The sequence below is a fragment of the Bufo gargarizans genome, unplaced genomic scaffold (genome assembly GCF_014858855.1).
Source record: "Bufo gargarizans isolate SCDJY-AF-19 unplaced genomic scaffold, ASM1485885v1 fragScaff_scaffold_716_pilon, whole genome shotgun sequence".
Taxonomy (NCBI): domain Eukaryota; kingdom Metazoa; phylum Chordata; class Amphibia; order Anura; family Bufonidae; genus Bufo; species Bufo gargarizans.
Window position 1 is genome coordinate 197,024 of NW_025334172.1, and position 17,858 is coordinate 214,881.

Sequence of the window (17,858 nt, forward strand, 5' to 3'; positions counted from 1 at the left end):
TCTCAGGTTGGACCTCATGCCACGTGGAATTCTCTGCATTTTAAAATATTCACCAAGCGTGGTCATGTGTAGTCGAAGTGAAGCCGTCTTCTTGGACAAAAACTCAAACTTCTTCTTGAGCTCATGGATAGAGGGGGTATTCAGAAAATCAGCATCTCCCCCAATGTCATGCAATATGCGATCGGTCTCCTCCTGGGAGTACATAGAGCCACATGGGAAGTCAATGTCAGTCATGATAAGATATCAACAGATGATGCTCAAACGAAGGATCCGTGCTCAGCCACTCAAGCGATGTATATAAAAAAGGAAAGCAATGGCGGCACCGGAATACAAAAAGGGTGCTATGTCCAGGGATGTAGCAGCTTACCCCATCAATAGGAAACGAAAAAAGGACAGCACTCCAAGTAAAAGTGATGATGATTTAATCACCCATGTGCAGGCAACGTTTCAGCTCATACAAGAGCCTTTGTCAAGCAATGAACACAGTAAAAGAAGGGGCATATATAGGCCAACCCCTATGACATCACAAAATATTCAATTAACAATAAAGTGCAAATAGTGCATCAATAATGTATAGAGAAAATACACAAAAATGTGAGACAGTGTAAAATACAATGACCAATCAATAATGTATCCAATACATTATACAATAAATGCATCAGGCTGGCGCACACACATTGATGAATAACTACATATTGCTTAGCAGTATTGTTTCTCTACTTCTTTGCGCATATTCATTATCTGCGCTTTTTTCTACATCTGAGGCTTTGTACCATTTCCAAGATGGCCGCCGCAGCTCTTTACCTCTATGCGCATGCCCGGGCTGCGTCATTTGCGGAAGTTACATCTTGCTCTTCACGTGACTTGGCGCTTGCGCACTGGACCCATCCGAACGCCGCAATGGCGGTACATGGCGTGTGTGACATGGTTGGTAACACAGGGTAGGCTATCGCTCCTCCTTTTTTTGCAGCATCGTTCTGTCCTTCTCACTTAGTATATACCTTATACACCTGATATGTATTGACTAATCAATTTATCTTTATACAGTTCTGTGCGATTATGCATTTATTGTATAATGTATTGGATACATTATTGATTGGTCATTGTATTTTACACTGTCTCACATTTTTGTGTATTTTCTCTATACATTATTGATGCACTATTTGCACTTTATTGTTAATTGAATATTTTGTGATGTCATAGGGGTTGGCCTATATATGCCCCTTCTTTTACTGTGTTCATTGCTTGACAAAGGCTCTTGTATGAGCTGAAACGTTGCCTGCACATGGGTGATTAAATCATCATCACTTTTACTTGGAGTGCTGTCCTTTTTTCGTTTCCTATTGATGGGGTAAGCTGCTACATCCCTGGACATAGCACCCTTTTTGTATTCTGGTGCCGCCATTGCTTCCCTTTTTTTTATATATATATATATATTCAAATCACTCCCCTTTCCCCAAAATAAAAATACATAAATGATTTGAAAAATGAACACAATGGGCACTGCCTCGTGCAAATAAATGAAAAATAGAAAAACAAGCAAAAATGGCGGATTTGCTGTTTTCTGGTCATTATACCTCTCCCCAAAAAAATAAATAAAAATTGATCAAAGAGTCATACACACCAGAATGGTATCAATGAAAAGTACAGATTGTTCCACAAAAAATTAGCCCTCACACAGCTCCGTACACATTAAAATAAAAAAGTTATGGGGGTCAGAATATGGCAATGCAAAGGAAAGATTCTTTTTTTCCATAGTTTTATTTTTATTTTCAGTATTAAAATGCAAGAAAATCTATGCATATGTGGCATTGTTGTAATCGTAGTGACCCGGAAAATAAAAGTAATAGGTCAGTTTTACCACGTAGGAAACAGTGTAAAAAAAGCCCACATAAAACTGTGGTTGATGAAATTATTTTTTTTGGAATTTATTTCCCGCTTCCCACCACATTTTATGCAACCTTCAATGGTGCCATTAGAAAGTGCATCTTGTTCCTCAAAAAACAAGCTCTCAAATAGCTATGTGTGTGAGCTATGTGTGTGAGGACTGGAAGTAAAAAATGGAAATGAAAAATTGGAAAATCACCAGGTTTTAAAAGGGTTAGGACACTTCTCCTCTTTCACATAATGCCATTCAGTCTCCGCCACTCTGGCCTGCTTCTGTTTTGTTCTCCTAGGTGGCTACTATTCTCACGTTTTATCATAAAGCTGTAAAGTAAATGAGAAATTGACTTTTCCCACATTGTGAATTATGGCATTGAGTTCTCATGTCTTCTGCTGCAGTCGTTGACTCTTATCTAAACGAAGCATAACTCTTCATAGGAGAAAGTATCTTTGAAGATCACAAAGGCTGTGTGATTCCTTATCATTTCCTTCCTCCTTTTATGTACCAATGATAAAAAAAATGATAGAAAGAAAAGCAGAAAACATTATATTCCTCATGACACTGAGTGCGGAGAGGCGAAGATTATACAAGAGCGCCGAGGTGAGTAGCTGATCATTTCTGCCAAATGTTCCTATGCATATTAAGATATTGTAAGATCATATTCTATGACTTGCAGCTCTGTAGCTGCCACATAATTATAACCCCCAGCGTGCTGCCAGTTGTAGTTAAGGAGCCCCTAGAGATCTATAGATTGGAGAGCAGGGTCAAATTGAATACACAAAACAGCTCAAGTAGTTGACCTCACCAACTGGATTTGTAGTCCTTTGGAGCCACAGATCATGTTGTGGCAGATCTTACCATGAGTTGCCAAATCAGAGGAATAGCTACTGTAGACTTTCCTTCCCATGGGGCAAATAAGCTCTTCCAACCAAAATCTTACCTTTAAGAGCTTAGAGTTGGGACAGGAACTTTTTCTTCCCTTCAGGTTAGGACCATAGGTTTACCTCAGTCATGCATCTAGACACTCTGAATGAGGAAGAGTAGCAGGAGTCACTATGCCATGATGTAGATTTCAAGAAAGGACACTTCTATTATTAACTTAGGTATTGTTTACAGTAATAGGTATCTAATGACTTAGGATGGTCCAAGGATATCTCCTGTTGACTTTTCTGAAAGTGTCAATGGCACCTTACATGATCCAAGAGGTTCAATAGGTAGAACGCATTCAAATTGTCCTCTGTCGATTGTTGGGTTAAATACTGATGCACCCGGCTGTATCATAATTTATGGGCACAGAGTTTAGGGTCCATATCTTAATATCATCTATTTTTTTGCCCACTTACCATCTCTTGATACAAACCTGAAACTACTAGTTTCATCTGCAGAAACAGCAGTTTAGATGGAAGTTTAGAAGGATATTTGGGGTAAAAACTAACTAGGAAACTTTAGGATTATCTTTTATGAGTGCTGATGGAAGTTTTACTGTCTTGTAAGGTCCTTTATAGAACAGCAAAAGTGACAACTGTATAAAAATGTAATCTATCGGACATGTGGATAATTTGCTTCTCTCTTCCGGTGCATAAGATGAAAGCTACAGCATTCTAGTTTTATCTGTGTGTCTGTAGGCTGAGATGCATTCATATATTTCTTATGACATGGAATTTCATAGATAATTTTATGGTTTTGACTCCCATGAAAATATTATTATTCATGTTAGATTGGGATAGTATCAAACTGTGGGCGTCTACTCAGCTCCTAAAGTGGTGCTCCGTCCGGTTTCCAACTACTGCACACTATTAGCCAGCCGAAGAGATAATGGCTGTACATAGGGCACTGTTGCTGAAGCCCACTTGGGAAGGCTTTCTTTTAAAGGGCATGACACACATTAGACCTTGTCCACATTTCTGTATTTCACTGACGTGTGCTGTTCGCATTTTTCGTGGACATCACACGTACCCACTGATTTAAATATGTCTGTTCACATTTCAGTGAACATAGTCAGTAAAAAAAATCATGGAGACATGCACCACTTTGATCCGTGGTGTGGACCAAGCATGCCCATTGATGTCTACGGGTCAGTAAAAATCCCAGACACAACACAGATGGCACCAGTGTTGCGTCCTTGTTGCACCCGTTTTTCACTGAAGACTGATAGGAGGTGCTTTTGAAATTAATTTTCAGCTGAGCAAACATGGGCGCTTTTTTATTCCGGACGTGACACTGACACGGAAATGTGGACAAGGCCTTAGTCAAACACTACCAAACAACATTCTTCTTAAAACATACAAAAGTGAATGTTAGACGTTACCTCACCTTAATTTACGATCCACTCTTCCCATCCATATCACTCGTACATATAAAAAAGATTAAACACGATTTACATCAATAACTTTTCAAATGTTATCCATAGTCAAGATGAAACAACCAGCCGCCACCATAGGTTGGTTTTTGAAAATCTGTTTTTTACCAGATGGAATAAGCATCTCATCACTACCAATTAAGTATGGTAGTTTACCCCCCCCCCCCTCCGCCCCCCATTGATAGAACAAACTAATGTGTGCTAATGGAACTTAAGACTAGAATGCATCTTCCCAGAATCTCCAGACCTTAAAGGGTCACTGAATTCTGGTAAAACTTTTGATTTGTCTTAGAGACATATCAAAAGTTTTGATCGGTGGAGGTCTGAGCACTGAGTTCCCCACCTGTTGCAAAGACAAGGAGAGATAAGTCCAAGCATATTGCGCTTTCTCTCCTCAATGCAGGAGATAGGCTCAATAGAAGTTTATGGTCCCGTCTTCATTCCGTCCTCTGCAGCAAGGAGAAAACCCAATGTGAGCGCACTTCTCTCTTTTCATTCTAGTGATTGATGTGGGTCTTAGTGCTCAGACCCACACAAAAAAAAAACATTTGATATGTCCCTATGATGTATAAAAAGATAAGTGACCCATTAAGAGTGAGCTTTGCCTCGAAATGTCTTCACAGAATCTCCAGACCTTGAAAGGTCACAGCTTTTTGTTGAAACTTTTGATGTCATAGAGACATATAAAACGTTTTGATTGGTGTGGGTTTGAGAGCTAAGACCCCATCAATTGCTAGAATGAGGAGGGAGAAGTGTGTGCACATACTGCACTCTCTCTCCTCGCTGCAGGAGACAGGCTCAATAGAAGCCTATCAGCCCATCTTGACTCCATCCTGTACAGCAAGATAAGCAAGTGCAATATGCTTTGCACTTCTCTGTCAGACCTCCACCGATCAAAACTTGTGATATGTCAAATGATTTACAAAAACTCAGGGACCCTTTAAGAGTATGGTTTGCCTTATCAATACCACCTCATGGGCAAATAGGTGATTTGTACGACTGAAATAAGTTTACCTTTTTGAAGTGTAATGTTAAATATGGTGTCTCATTCTGTGCATTATTGAGAGATATTAAAGTGTTTTTCCACTTAAATGTTGATGACTAGAGATGAGCAAATTTTTCAAAAATTAATTCGCCGGTTCGATTAATTTTTGGGGAAAATTTTTGTTCAATCTGAATATATTTGTGGCGAATTTAGTTAAAAAACAGCTATTTCCTGGCTGCAGAGAGCCTTTATAGTGGTGTACAACACTTTTCCTTGCAGTAACACACATAGGGAGTCTGGCTGTGGTAGTAAAACAATGCTGTGAGTCAGTATGACATGCAGATGACAGGCGCCGCTCTTAAAATCATGGCACACTTCACTTATTTGGGCAGTCACGGGGCCAAAACTGACCAATTAACTCAAGTATGAACTGAGCCTTACAGGTCAATGTTAGCGCCAAGAAGAAGTGCACTCCTTTTACACCGTCGTCAGTGGATTCCACACAAATGTCTACAGAACCTGTTCTATTAAACGCTTATACAAGTAGAGCCCCCCGACAGAGTGGAGAGGGTGTCTGCAGTAAGTTTGCGTTGACGTCACTGATTATTTTGCCCTTCATCTGATCCGTCAGAACAATAACTCACAAAAAATAGGATACTGTCTGTGGAGCATCCACCTTCACTCGGTCAGCATTTGGTCAGTAAGCCATCAGTATTGCTAATGCCAAAAATCCGTCTTTTAATGCCGTCTTTTGTACCCATTCCTGCTTTTGGATACCAATTCATAAGCCAATTCTGATGGGACCATACAGGCCTTACAGCTGCTACACAGGGAGGATTTGTTGTGCGTCTCATTTTACCTTCCTTCTGACAGATCAGAATAAGGGTCAAATAAATGATGATGTCAGCCAAGCCAAAAAGGCAAAATAATGGCCCAGTCATGAAGTGGGAAGGGTGGGAACAGCATCTTCATTTGCGCAAGTGACTCGGAGGGACTCCCTGCCTCCATCTCTACTGCATACTGCCACGGTGTGTCTGAGTCCTCTGCTTTATCTTCCTCATCGCCTCTGTAGCTCCTCCAGCTGCTCCTACTCCTCCTCTCCTGTCACCTACGTAGCAAAACCACACATTTCGCTACACATTGCCTGTGCTCCAAAGTCCTCCTCCTCCTCCAGTACAGCCCCCACAGGGCTCATGTGGCCGTGAGATCTAGGTGCCACGTCTCCAGTCGCCTTACCAGCCAAATAGTTCTTCCCATAGTCCTGACGACTGACAAATAACGTGACCTCCTCAAAGGGCCTGTGCAAACGGCAGGTGTCACGCATGAGCTGCCACTGGCTGACATTGAAGATTACACAGGGGAGTACTCCTGTCCGCTTGGATCGTCATGAAATCGTTTATGGCCTTTCTCTGTTCGTACAGTCGGTCCAACATATGGAGGATCCAACATACGGCAAAAAGGGCTTTACAACATATAACTGCACTACACAAGGGCAAATAAGACGTACTCTAGAAATATTTCCTTGTAATAACCCCTGGTAATGGCTGTATCGCACAGCACTTGTGCCCCTAATAACAAGACCGGTTTGCTGGAATTACAGAGCTGTATAATGGCAATTTGGATCCCCAGTCAGTGCAGCAAGGTGTAATAGGATTCTTCCTATTACCCAGGCTGTAACCTCCCTGACTGATCCCTGTTCTACACAAATGCTGTGGAACAATTCCTCCCTATCCTTTAACTGCACTTATAAATAGTTTTTTCACCACAATTAAGTCTTTCCTATCACTGTTCCTAGCACCTGCTGACGTCTCTCCCTGCACTATTAGCACTAAGTAGACTGCTAAATGGCAGAATCTAGGATGGCTGCCGCTATTTATAGGGCTGTGACATCACAGGGCTGGCTGGCTGCTGATTAACTGCATGCATGGCATTATGGTTGATCCCGCCTTCCCAGAGTTCCTTTCTCCATGTCCTCACACCTGCAGCAGCCATTTTAGGAACAAATGTGTTTCGTTACCACGAAGCGCGAGGAAATTCGGCTTCGGTGTGAATCAAATTTTTGCTTAAATTCAGATCGAATTCCACTTCGTCAACTTCAATTCGCTCATCTCTATTGATGTCCTATCCACATGATAACTTCTAAATATAAGTTTAGTGATAAAATATTCAAATTTTCAGGTTAGTCTGGTTGCCCTTCACTATACTAGAGAATGCCAAATATACAGTGCCTTGAAAAAGGATTTGTTTATGATAAATACAATTCTGGGAAGTGTGGTGTGCATTTGTATTCAGCCCCCCTGTGTCAATAGTTTGTAGGACCACGTTTTGCTGCAATCACAGATGCAAGTCTTTTGGGGTAGGTCTCTACCAGCTTTGTGCCCATTCTTCTTTGCAAAATAGCTCAAGCTCAGTCAGATTGATTGGAGAACGTCTGTGGACAGTAATTTACAAGTTTTGCCACAGATTCTCAATGGGATTTAGTTCTGGACTTTGACTTGGCCATTCTAACACATGAATATGCTTTGATTAAAACCATTACGTTGTAGCTTTGGCTGGATGTTTTTGGTCGTTGTCCTGCTGGAAGATGTACTTCCACTCCAGTCTCAAGTATTTTGCAGCATCTACCAGGTTTTCCTCCAGGACTTGCCCTGTATTTAGCTCCATCCATCTTCACATCAACTGTGACCACCTTCCCTGTCCCTGCTGAAGAAATGCCTCCCCAAAGAATGATGTTTCCACCACCATGTTTTATGGTGGGGATGGTGTATTCAGGAGGATGTGCAGTTTAGTTTTCCTCCACACACAGCATTTTGCATTTGAGATGAAAAGTTAAATTTTGATCCCATCTGACCAGAGCATCTTCTTCCAAATTTTTTCTGTTTCCCCTCCATGGCTTGTGGCAAACAGGACTTCTTTTAACTTGGATTTGAATATGGCTTTCTTCTTGCCACTCTTCCATAATGGCCAGATTTGTGGAGAATTAATAGTTTTCCTGTGACTAATAGTTTTCCTGTGAACAGATTCTCCCACCTGAACTGTGGATCTCTGCAGCTCCTCCAGAGTGACCTATGGGCCTCTTGGCTCCTCTCTAATTAGTGGTCTTCTTGCCTGGGCTGTCAGCTTATATAGTAACATAGTTGATAAGGCTGAAAAAAAGACATCTGTCCATCCAGTTCGGCCTGTTATCCTGCAAGTTGATCCAGAGAAAGGCAAAAAAAAGCCAATTTTTCTCACTTTGGGGGAAGAAATTTCTTCCCGACTCCACTCCGGCAATCAGAATAACTCTCTGGATCAACAACTCATCTCTAGTAACTATAAGCTGTAATATTAATACACTCCAGAAATACATCCAGGTCCCTATTGAACTCTTTTAGTGAATTCACCATCACCACCTCCTCAGGCAAAGAGTTCCATAGTCTCACTGCTCTTACCGTAAAGAATCCTCTTCTATGTTTGTGTACAAACCTTCTTTCCTCCAGATGCAGAGGATGTCCCCTTGTCACAATCACAGTCCTAGGGATAAATAGATGATGGGATAGATCTCTGTACTGACCCCTGATATATTTATACATAGTTATTAGATCTCCCCTCAGTCGTCTTTTTTCTAAAGTGAATAACTCTAATTTTGATCATCTTTCAGGGTACTGTAGTTGCCCCATTCCAGTTATTACTTTAGTTAACCATCTCTGGACCCTCTCAGCTCTGCTATGTCTGCCTTGTTCACAGGAGCCCAGAACTGTACACAGTACTCCATGTGTGGTCTGACTAGTGGTGTGTAAAGTGGCAGGACTATGTTGTCATCACGGGCATCTATGCCCCTTTTGATGCAACCCGTTATCTTATTGGCCTTGGCAGCAGCTGTCACTGGTTTCTACAGCTTAGTTTGCTGTTCACTAAAATTCCTAGGTCCTTTTCCATGTCAGTGTTACCCAGTGTTTTACTATTTAGTATGTACGGGTGACTTGCGTTATTCCATCCCATGTGCATAACCTTACACTTGTCAGTGTTAAACCTCATCTGCCATTTCTCTTCTCAAGCCTCCAATCTATCCAGATCCATCTGTAGCAGTATACTGTCTCTGTAGTATGTATGCAGTATACTGTCCTCTGTAGTATATATACAGCATACTGTCCTCTATAGTATATATATATATATATATATATATATATATATACAGTACACTGTCCTCTATAATATAATTATATATACAGTATACTGTCCTCTTCCGTCTTAATTGCTTTACACATTTTTGTGTAATCTGCAAAAATCAATATTTTACTATGCAAGCCTTCTACAAGATCATTAATAAATATATTGAAGAGAATAGGGCCCAATACTGACCCCTGTGGTACCCCACTAGTGACAGTGACCCAATCTGAGTGTGTACCATTAATAACCACCCTCTGTTTTCTATCACTGAACTAGTTACTTTACAGCAATGTCTTGGTAGGTTTGCAGTTGTGCCATACTCCTTCGATTTTAAGATGATTGAACAGTGCTCCGTGAGGTGTTCCCTGATTTGGATATTTTCTTTTATAACCTAACCCTGCTTTAGCCTTCTCCACAACTTTATCCCTGACCTGTCTGGTGTGTTCCTGATGCTGTTTGATCACTAATGTTCTCTAACAAACCTTTGATACCTTTACAGAACAGCTGTAGTTGTACTGAGAATAAATTGCACACAGGTGGAGTCCAGTTACTAATTAGGTGACTTCTGAAGGCAATCAGTCACAATAGATTTTATTTAGGGGTATCAAAATACAGGGGGCTCAATACAAATGTATACTAAAGTTTCCAGATTTTTATTTATAAAATTTTTGAAAACCATGTATAATTTTCTTTTTACTTCAAACATGCTTGCTACTTTGTGTTGGACTATTACATAAAATCCCCCAAAAATACATTTGCATTTGTGGGTGTGGCATGAAAAAAATTTGGAAAAGTTCATGGGATATGAATACTTTTTCAAGACACTGTAAATCCAACCATATAAAGCACCCTCCATAAATTAATTCTTTCCTCTTCAATACATAAAAGATCGGATAAGTTCATCTGTAATGCAGTAAAACATTGTCATACACATTATTGAAAATCAATATGTTTTAGTCTTAGTTGAGTTAAAATCATAAAATACTAAAATTAAGTTAAATTATAAAAATATGAAAACAATAGAACTGCAACTTTAACCCCTCATTCATTCAAGAACAGGACAACATTGCTTTGCACATTTCCAGCTCGGGCTGTGTGGCTGTAGAGGCGGACACTTCTGATTTTCAGGCTAGAATACAAGAAGTTTAGCATTGAAAAAAGACCAAAAAGACACCTTTTCATAAGAGAGAGCCTGAATTACAGCAGGTGCAATCAAGACCTACATATACTGTATATGCAGCCTGAATGGAGGAGGAGAGGGGGAGCCAGAGGGAGACAAACAGGCAGTTTGGAGGAAGAGGAGGCCAAAGACCTTTCTCCTGTCCTTGTTTTGGTTTAGCCATTAATGGGGTTGTGTAGCCAGTACATAATAATGACCTACCATGTCCTCAAGATAGGTCATCAAAATCTGATTAGGGGGGGTCTGACTCCTTACACTCCAGCGGATCAGCTGTTTCAAGAGGAGGTGGTCTTGTACGAGCAATGCTTCTGCTTCAAAATTAAACTGCACGTCGTCTCACTTGCAGAGATGGTGCTGTGTAATTATAACTACTTGTCACGATTACTCAATAAGTTATCAATATGTACCTTCTGCACAACACCCCTAACACTTCATTTTATGAATATATCCCAAAAAGAATATTGAGTGACTATTTATTACCCCCTCCCTCCACAATAAAAACTTAAAAAAGTAATTTTATAATTTATATGAACCCCAAAATAATTCCTATAAAAACTCATTTTGTAAAATTCAAAGTTTTATACAGCTACATTGAAGCAAAAAAAAAAAAGAAAGATATGACCATTGCGGGGGAAAAATGTTATTAGCACTTTACTTTAGGTTAAAATTTGTCATGTCAGTAAGGCTGGGTTCAGATCACCATTTAATGGTCACTGTAGAAAAAGTCGGAGTGGCACTGCGTATACGTGAAAAAAGCCCCTTTTCCTGTATCAGCAGCCCTTCAATTGGGGATTAAGCAAGTAAGTTTGCATAGAGGGCGCTGCCGTTGGTGCTCAGTCCCACATGTAACAAGACAGTTACGCTTCAGTAATTTCATATACAGGTAGAGACAAATGGACGGCACTCACCAACTTTGCGCTGTAACAATTTTCATTTTATTTTCGGTAGAGAGCGGACATCATAAACAAGTGTGTACCAGCTGAATAGGCGACGGCCGTTTCGCACCTTAGTGCTTCATCTGGTCCATAATCAAGTGAACCCTCCACCTGCTCTTTAAGAGATTCAGCCTGTGACGCGATATTACCTGCGCCCAACAGGTACTGCGCCCGCTCGGCGCCTACCCCCATGCGTCAGAGTAAGCCGCGTCACAGAGAAAGACATACAATAAAACAACTTTAAAATAGTACCATAATATTGCGACTATATATGCAACCTATTAAAGACAGAGTTTAGGTCCCTATAGGAATACCCCATGTCGATTTTATCATTCAGACCCAGGGGTCCCATTGCATTTGTACGTAGGATCCATTTGCTTCTCTTCTGAGAAGCTCCTTGTGTCTATCACCCCCTTGTGGTAAACTCTGTACTACCTCTATCCCAGCGAAGCTAAGGGTGAGATGGTTACCTGCATGCTATTCCCTCGCATGATTTATCAACGCGTCATACGCAGCCTTTGCCCGTGGACAGTGAATTTATATGTTCCCGGATCCTCTCCTGGAGACTCCTGATCGTTTTGCCTATATAAAACCTGCCGCATGCACATTTGATAAGGTACACCACGTATTTACTTTTACAGGTGATGAGGGTATTCACTTTGTGTTGTATCCCTCCAAACCTTAAAATGTTCCATTGGGGATTCAACCTACAGCACGAACAATGTCTGCATCTGCTGTTTCCTTTCGGTCCCCAATTCTTTAGCCAAGTAACATAGTAACATAGTACATAAGGCCGAAAAAAGACATTTGTCCATCCAGTTCGGCCTGTTATCCCGCAAGTTGATCCAGTGACAGGTTTCTTCTCTAGGAATCTGCTGCAGACTAACCTGTCCTTCAGGATGTGGCATCTCCTAAAAGCTATAATTGGTGCCACATTTTTTATCTCCCTTAGTGATTCGTCTCTTTCAAGTATGGACCAGTTGTCCTTAATGACCTTCTTAATTTGAGAGGCCATGGGTCCATACTTGAAAGAGAAGACAAAGGGATGGGAGCCCTCGTCGGCCACTGCCCTCTCTGTCTGAACGCTCCCAATGGGTACAGGGCAAATTTGGGGTTTGATATGAGCGGCCTTCTTCATGGCCTGATTCAGTAGTCTAAGGGGATACCCCCTCGCCAGTAGTCTATTCTTTAGCTCCAAAGCCTGCCGGTTGTAATCAACCTCAAACCTATTGATCCGCTTTAATCGGATGAACTGGCCATAGGGTACCGCCCTCTTGACACTGGATGCATGGTAACTGGAGAAATGTAAAAGCGAGTTGGTGGCCATCGGTTTGCGATAACCCTCGGTCACCAGCTCGCCATCTCTCATGGAAATCTCGACGTCTAGAAATTCCAGGCGGTCACCTCCAAATTTGTGTGTGAACAGCATGTTCATGTCATTCACCTGGTTAAGATACTGTACAAACTTAGTAAACTCATACTCTGTCCCTGTCCATACTATAAGCACATCATCGATGTATCTTAAATATGTATGGATACATGAAAGGAAGGGATTGGAGAGTGCGTACACATACCTGTCCTCGAATCTTGCTAAATTCAAATTCGCAAAAGTACATGATACCGGCGTGCCCATGGCGGTATCAAACTTTTGCCTGTACCAGGCCTCCCCAAACCTAAAGGCAGTGTGCTTGAGAATGAACCCCAGTGCATCACAGACGAAACTGGAGAACTTCTCACTCTTGCCAGTACTGGACAAGATGTCCGTGACTACTTCAATGCCCTTTTCCTGGGGGATGTGTGTGTACAGGCTCTCGACGTCTAGGGACACCAGTCGGAAACCCTCCTGCCCCAAATTTGCCCTGTACCCATTGGGAGCGTTCAGACAGAGAGGGCAGTGGCCGACGAGGGCTCCCGTCCCTTTGTCTTCTCTTTCAAGTAAGAAGGTCATTAAGGACAACTGGTCCATACTTGAAAGAGACGAATCACTAAGGGAGATAAAAAATGTGGCACTAATTATAGCTTTTAGGAGATGCCACACCCTGAGGGACAGGTTAGTCCGCAGCAGATTCCTAGAGAAGAAACCTGTCACTTGGCTAGAGAATTGGGGACCGAAAGGAAACCGCAGATGCGGACATTGTTCATGCTGCAGGTTAAATCCCCAATGGAACATTTTAAGGTTTGGAGGGATACAAAACAAAGTGAATACTGTGAGACAGTGACAGGTCTCACACAGGTTAGAGGCAAGGAAGGGGTGGAAAGTTCGGTCCACACACCTATTCCACCACAGGTGAGACCAGCTGGAAGTAATCAGGCTGGCACAAAGCACCTCCCAGGGTGTCAGCAAGGGGGGAGTGTGTTGCCTGTGGACAGAAGCCTGGAGGCTCTGTGTGGTCCAAGCCAGGAGGGCTGAGAGACCACGATTCCCCATGTGTGCTGAGACACTGGACTGGAGGCAGTGGGCGTACTGTGCTCTGTACAGCTAGGAGGCTGTGTGTCGGGTGTTATAATTCAATTAAGAATTATTAATTATGGTCATAAAAATAATTAACCATAAAAAAATAAAATTTATAAAATTTGTCATAAATTCTTAAAATCATGACCTGGTGAATTGTAGACAACCTAATTGATACAATTCACATCTGAGTCCGACTATTTCCTCAAATAAAGAAGTTATTTTTGACGTGAGATGACGTTAATGAAAAAACATGTAGTTCTGCATTATACAATAATACACAAGTATTATAAAAATATGCAGATTTATTGGTTACAAGATTATAAACATATATAAGTAAATAAACACAATGATACATGCAAATGAATATATATAGCATAACAAGCTTAACAATACATGTGAGTGGAAATAACTTGTCACATTATAACCAAGCTATTATTAGGTTAGGATATCAAATAGGAACATAATTTATATATTACCACTGTTCAGAGAAAACCTCATGATATCAGGATGGGCATGTCTAATCCTAGACATCAATATAGAATGCTAAATACATTCCGCCCCCCTCTAACCAACTACACATCACATGACTTCAGGCTGGGCAAATCCATCCAAGGATATAACTTAGAAGAGATAACTGTATCCTTCCGCACCATCCTGGACTATTTTCACACATATAACTTTGGTAAGACTATTAAGACAAATAACAGGGATCTAGGATCATTGCTAGATCATATCTTAAATGGGAAGGACTTGAAATATGTCTTTCCTGTGGGAATCCATCAATTAGCTTGGCGAAGAATGTTCTACCAATATATGTATAGCAGGCTGGATTCCCAGCCTGCATTTGTGGGAGGGGCGTAGGGTATTTAGCCGGCCCCACGCTCTCCTCCCAGGTGTCGGCATCGCGGCTCGTGCAGTGTGACGTCTTACCTGTGCGACTTCCGGTTCCGGCTCCCAGCTCCTGCGTGCAGCGGCGACCGCGTCCCCCGGCTCCGTCCATCTCCTCTGCGGCGTTGGTAAGTTGGCTCCGTGCCTTCGGTTCCTTTACAGGTCGGGTGTTTGCGCGGCCGCAGTCTGCCGCGCGCCTCCACGCTTTCCTCCGGGCCTGAGGGGTCCGCCGCTCACTGCCGCCCGCATCGCGCATGACCGCCCGCTGCCTCACTTCAAACCGGCCGGAACGCCACGCCTCTTCTCCGCCCATCTCCCGCCCGCTCCTGCGCCGCTTCTCGGGACCGGTCCCTTTCAGCTCTCCCCCCGCTCGGGCGTGGGGGTCCGGTCTTGGGATCACGTGGCAGGACGGGCTGGGTACCCATGGTGGGTCTGGGGCACAATTGACCCGTGCATATGGGCTTCAAACATAAAATTCCCAGATTGGCAGACCCTGAAGTAGCGGGGAATATCAGCAGTCCGGCACAGATATTCGGACGGCTGGGCGTCCCTAAGCCGTTCGTCAGGGGGCGCACCGTCTCTCCCACATTTAACCCCTGCCGCGCCTTTTTTCTCTCGGGGGACCAACTGCGCATTCCGACGCCCGGGAGCACCCCACTGGGAGCCCGGATGCATTCCCCTAAGTGACGCCCTCCGGCCTTGTGGGGGTTGCAGCCAGGCTCCGCTCCGGGGCGTGTAAAATATCCGTGTCCGTCCCCTGATATGTTTCTTTTTCGTGTCCTGTCACCTGAGTAAGTTCTCGTCATGTCTTTTTTCACTCTTCACATCCTGTCACCTGATACGTTCAGGTCCGTTTTTCCTGTCTTGTCACCTGATACGTTCAGGTTCGTTTCGTGTCTGTTCACCTGATATGTTCAGGTTCGTTTCGTGTTCAGTCACCTGATACGTTCAGGTTCGTTTCGTGTTCAGTCACCTGATACGTTCAGGTTCGTTTCGTGTTCAGTCACCTGATACGTTCAGGTTCGTTTCGTGTTCAGTCACCTGATACGTTCAGGTTCTTTTCCGTGTCTGGTCACCCATCATGTCAGGTTCTCCTCGTTGCATCACCTGATACGTTCAGGCCCGTCTTCATGTCCCGTCTCCTGATACGTTCAGGTTCATTTCCGTGTGCTGTCACCTGACTCGCCCAGGTTTTCCTCTTGTCCAGGCACCCTGAATCCAGGCTCCCTTCCTGTCCGGTCACTCTTCATGTCTGGCCACCTGATACGTTCAGGTTCGCTCCATGTCCTGTCTCCTGTCACGTTCGGTTTCACTTCATGCCCTGTCACCTGATACGTTCAGGTTCTTGTCGTTTTCCGTCACTGTTCATGTCCTGTTCACCTGGCACGTTCAGGTTTCATGTCCACCTGCCCTGTCAGGCCCCGTTCTCGTCTCCTTCCCATCACGCACGGATTTTCAGGGCCGGTTGCCTGACACTCCCACACTCACTCACTTCCATGGCCTTCCCCGTTAGGGCCTTCACCTGTCTTTGTCACACCCACGTTTCAACTCGTCTCTCACCATCCTGTCACGCCTTCTCTCCTGCCTTGTATACGTATCACGGTCAGGCTCTTCACCTCCCACACGCGGGTCCCGTGTGTCTCTCCGTGGCCGCCATGCGCGGGTCATGTCGCCTCACTGGCCGTCGCTCTGGTAGGAGTCCACTTTGGCACATTTGAGGCCTCATCGCCAGAGGCATCTCGGCCTTCGGTTTGTTTCACGGGACCCAACTCCTTCCAGTCACCTGTCAAACAGCTCTTGCTTCTTCTTTTCCTCACGCGCAGGCCTTTGGTTTGTCATGTTTCATCTTTCACTCACCTCCGTTCTCGTTTTTTACCTTGCCATCACGGCCTTCACAAGGGCCACTCGGCCACGGCACCGTCTTCTTCTTTTCCAGCAACCATCTCCTGGCACACCATAGGGTCTTCAGTCCGATCATCCGGCACGTTCCATCACTCTCGTGTAATTCCTGACCCGCTCAGGTTGTCGTTTCTTTTTTCTCCATTCAGGTCTCGTTCTTTTCCTGATCGTCATCCGCGTAAGTTCCATTTTCAGAAATGTTGTTGGTATACCTCTCCACGCAGGTACCTGCTAAATTTCCACCTCACTCACCAATCCCAGGTTACGAGGTGCAAGTCTCACCCTCCCTGCGGACCTTCCCGGTTTCTTTCTTGCTCATTCCCAGGTTCCCCTTTTCCACCCCAAGTTCCGCTGGGCCCAAGGGTCCGAATCAAACGGCGTGCCCTCTCCCCGAGACCATGTCCCACGTTTCGGACATTGAGGACTCATTGTCCATTCCAGAATCAGCGGTCTCCGAGGCAGCCAGCCGCGGGTCCTACAGACACTGGACCATCCCCAGGCTGGTCGCCGAGCTCAAAAGGAAAGGGATCCGCCACTCGGCATCAGCGCGAAAGGCGGAATTGTATCGCCTGCTCTTTTCCCAGTCACCCAGGGCTCCCGAACCACCCGGAGCCGCTGAAGACCTGGTCTCCATGTCAACGATTCAGCTCTCCTTAACCCAACTCCATGCAACCATCAACAACCTGGCGTCTTCCATATCGCACATCGACTCCAGGCTCCAGGCCGTCGAGAACACGATTGCCACGCCTCCTCCTCCCGCAGAGCCCGAAGTTGTTCCGTCAACCTCCTACGCTAACACCCCAGGTACGAGCCTTGCTGCGCCCGACATCGCCCCCGCTTTCTTCATACCAGAAAACATCAGGCGGGATATCCTGGCAGGGAAGGACATCAATTTGGCCGCCATCCTGATCTCCACCCGTGACACGGTCGAAAACCGGACAATCGCCTGCGGTGATGTGTCAGTGGTACTAAGGTCCAAAGACGTCCGCCTCAACAAGAAGCTAACCATCCCTGAGTTTATGCTGACCTTCAGCCTGTACCGGGACATCGTGTGTTCCATTCATCCCCACCGCAGGGAGGAACTGGACATCTACATGTACAAGGTCACTGAGTTGGGATACAA

The 17,858-nt window shown here is 43.9% G+C and overlaps 1 protein-coding gene across 2 annotated transcripts in view; it reads left to right on the top strand.

The window, feature by feature from the left end:
• Positions 1-2,459: 2,459 nt before the first annotated feature.
• LOC122922794 (chemokine-like receptor 1) overlaps positions 2,460-17,858 on the top strand; it is a 57,704-nt gene continuing 42,305 nt past the window's right edge. Inside the window, exon 1 of one of the 2 annotated variants that reach the window (XM_044273525.1) lies at positions 2,460-2,485. The gene's annotated coding sequence lies outside the window, so the exon portion shown is untranslated. The remainder of the gene's footprint in view (positions 2,486-17,858) is intronic. The other variant, XM_044273524.1, reaches the window with a different exon arrangement.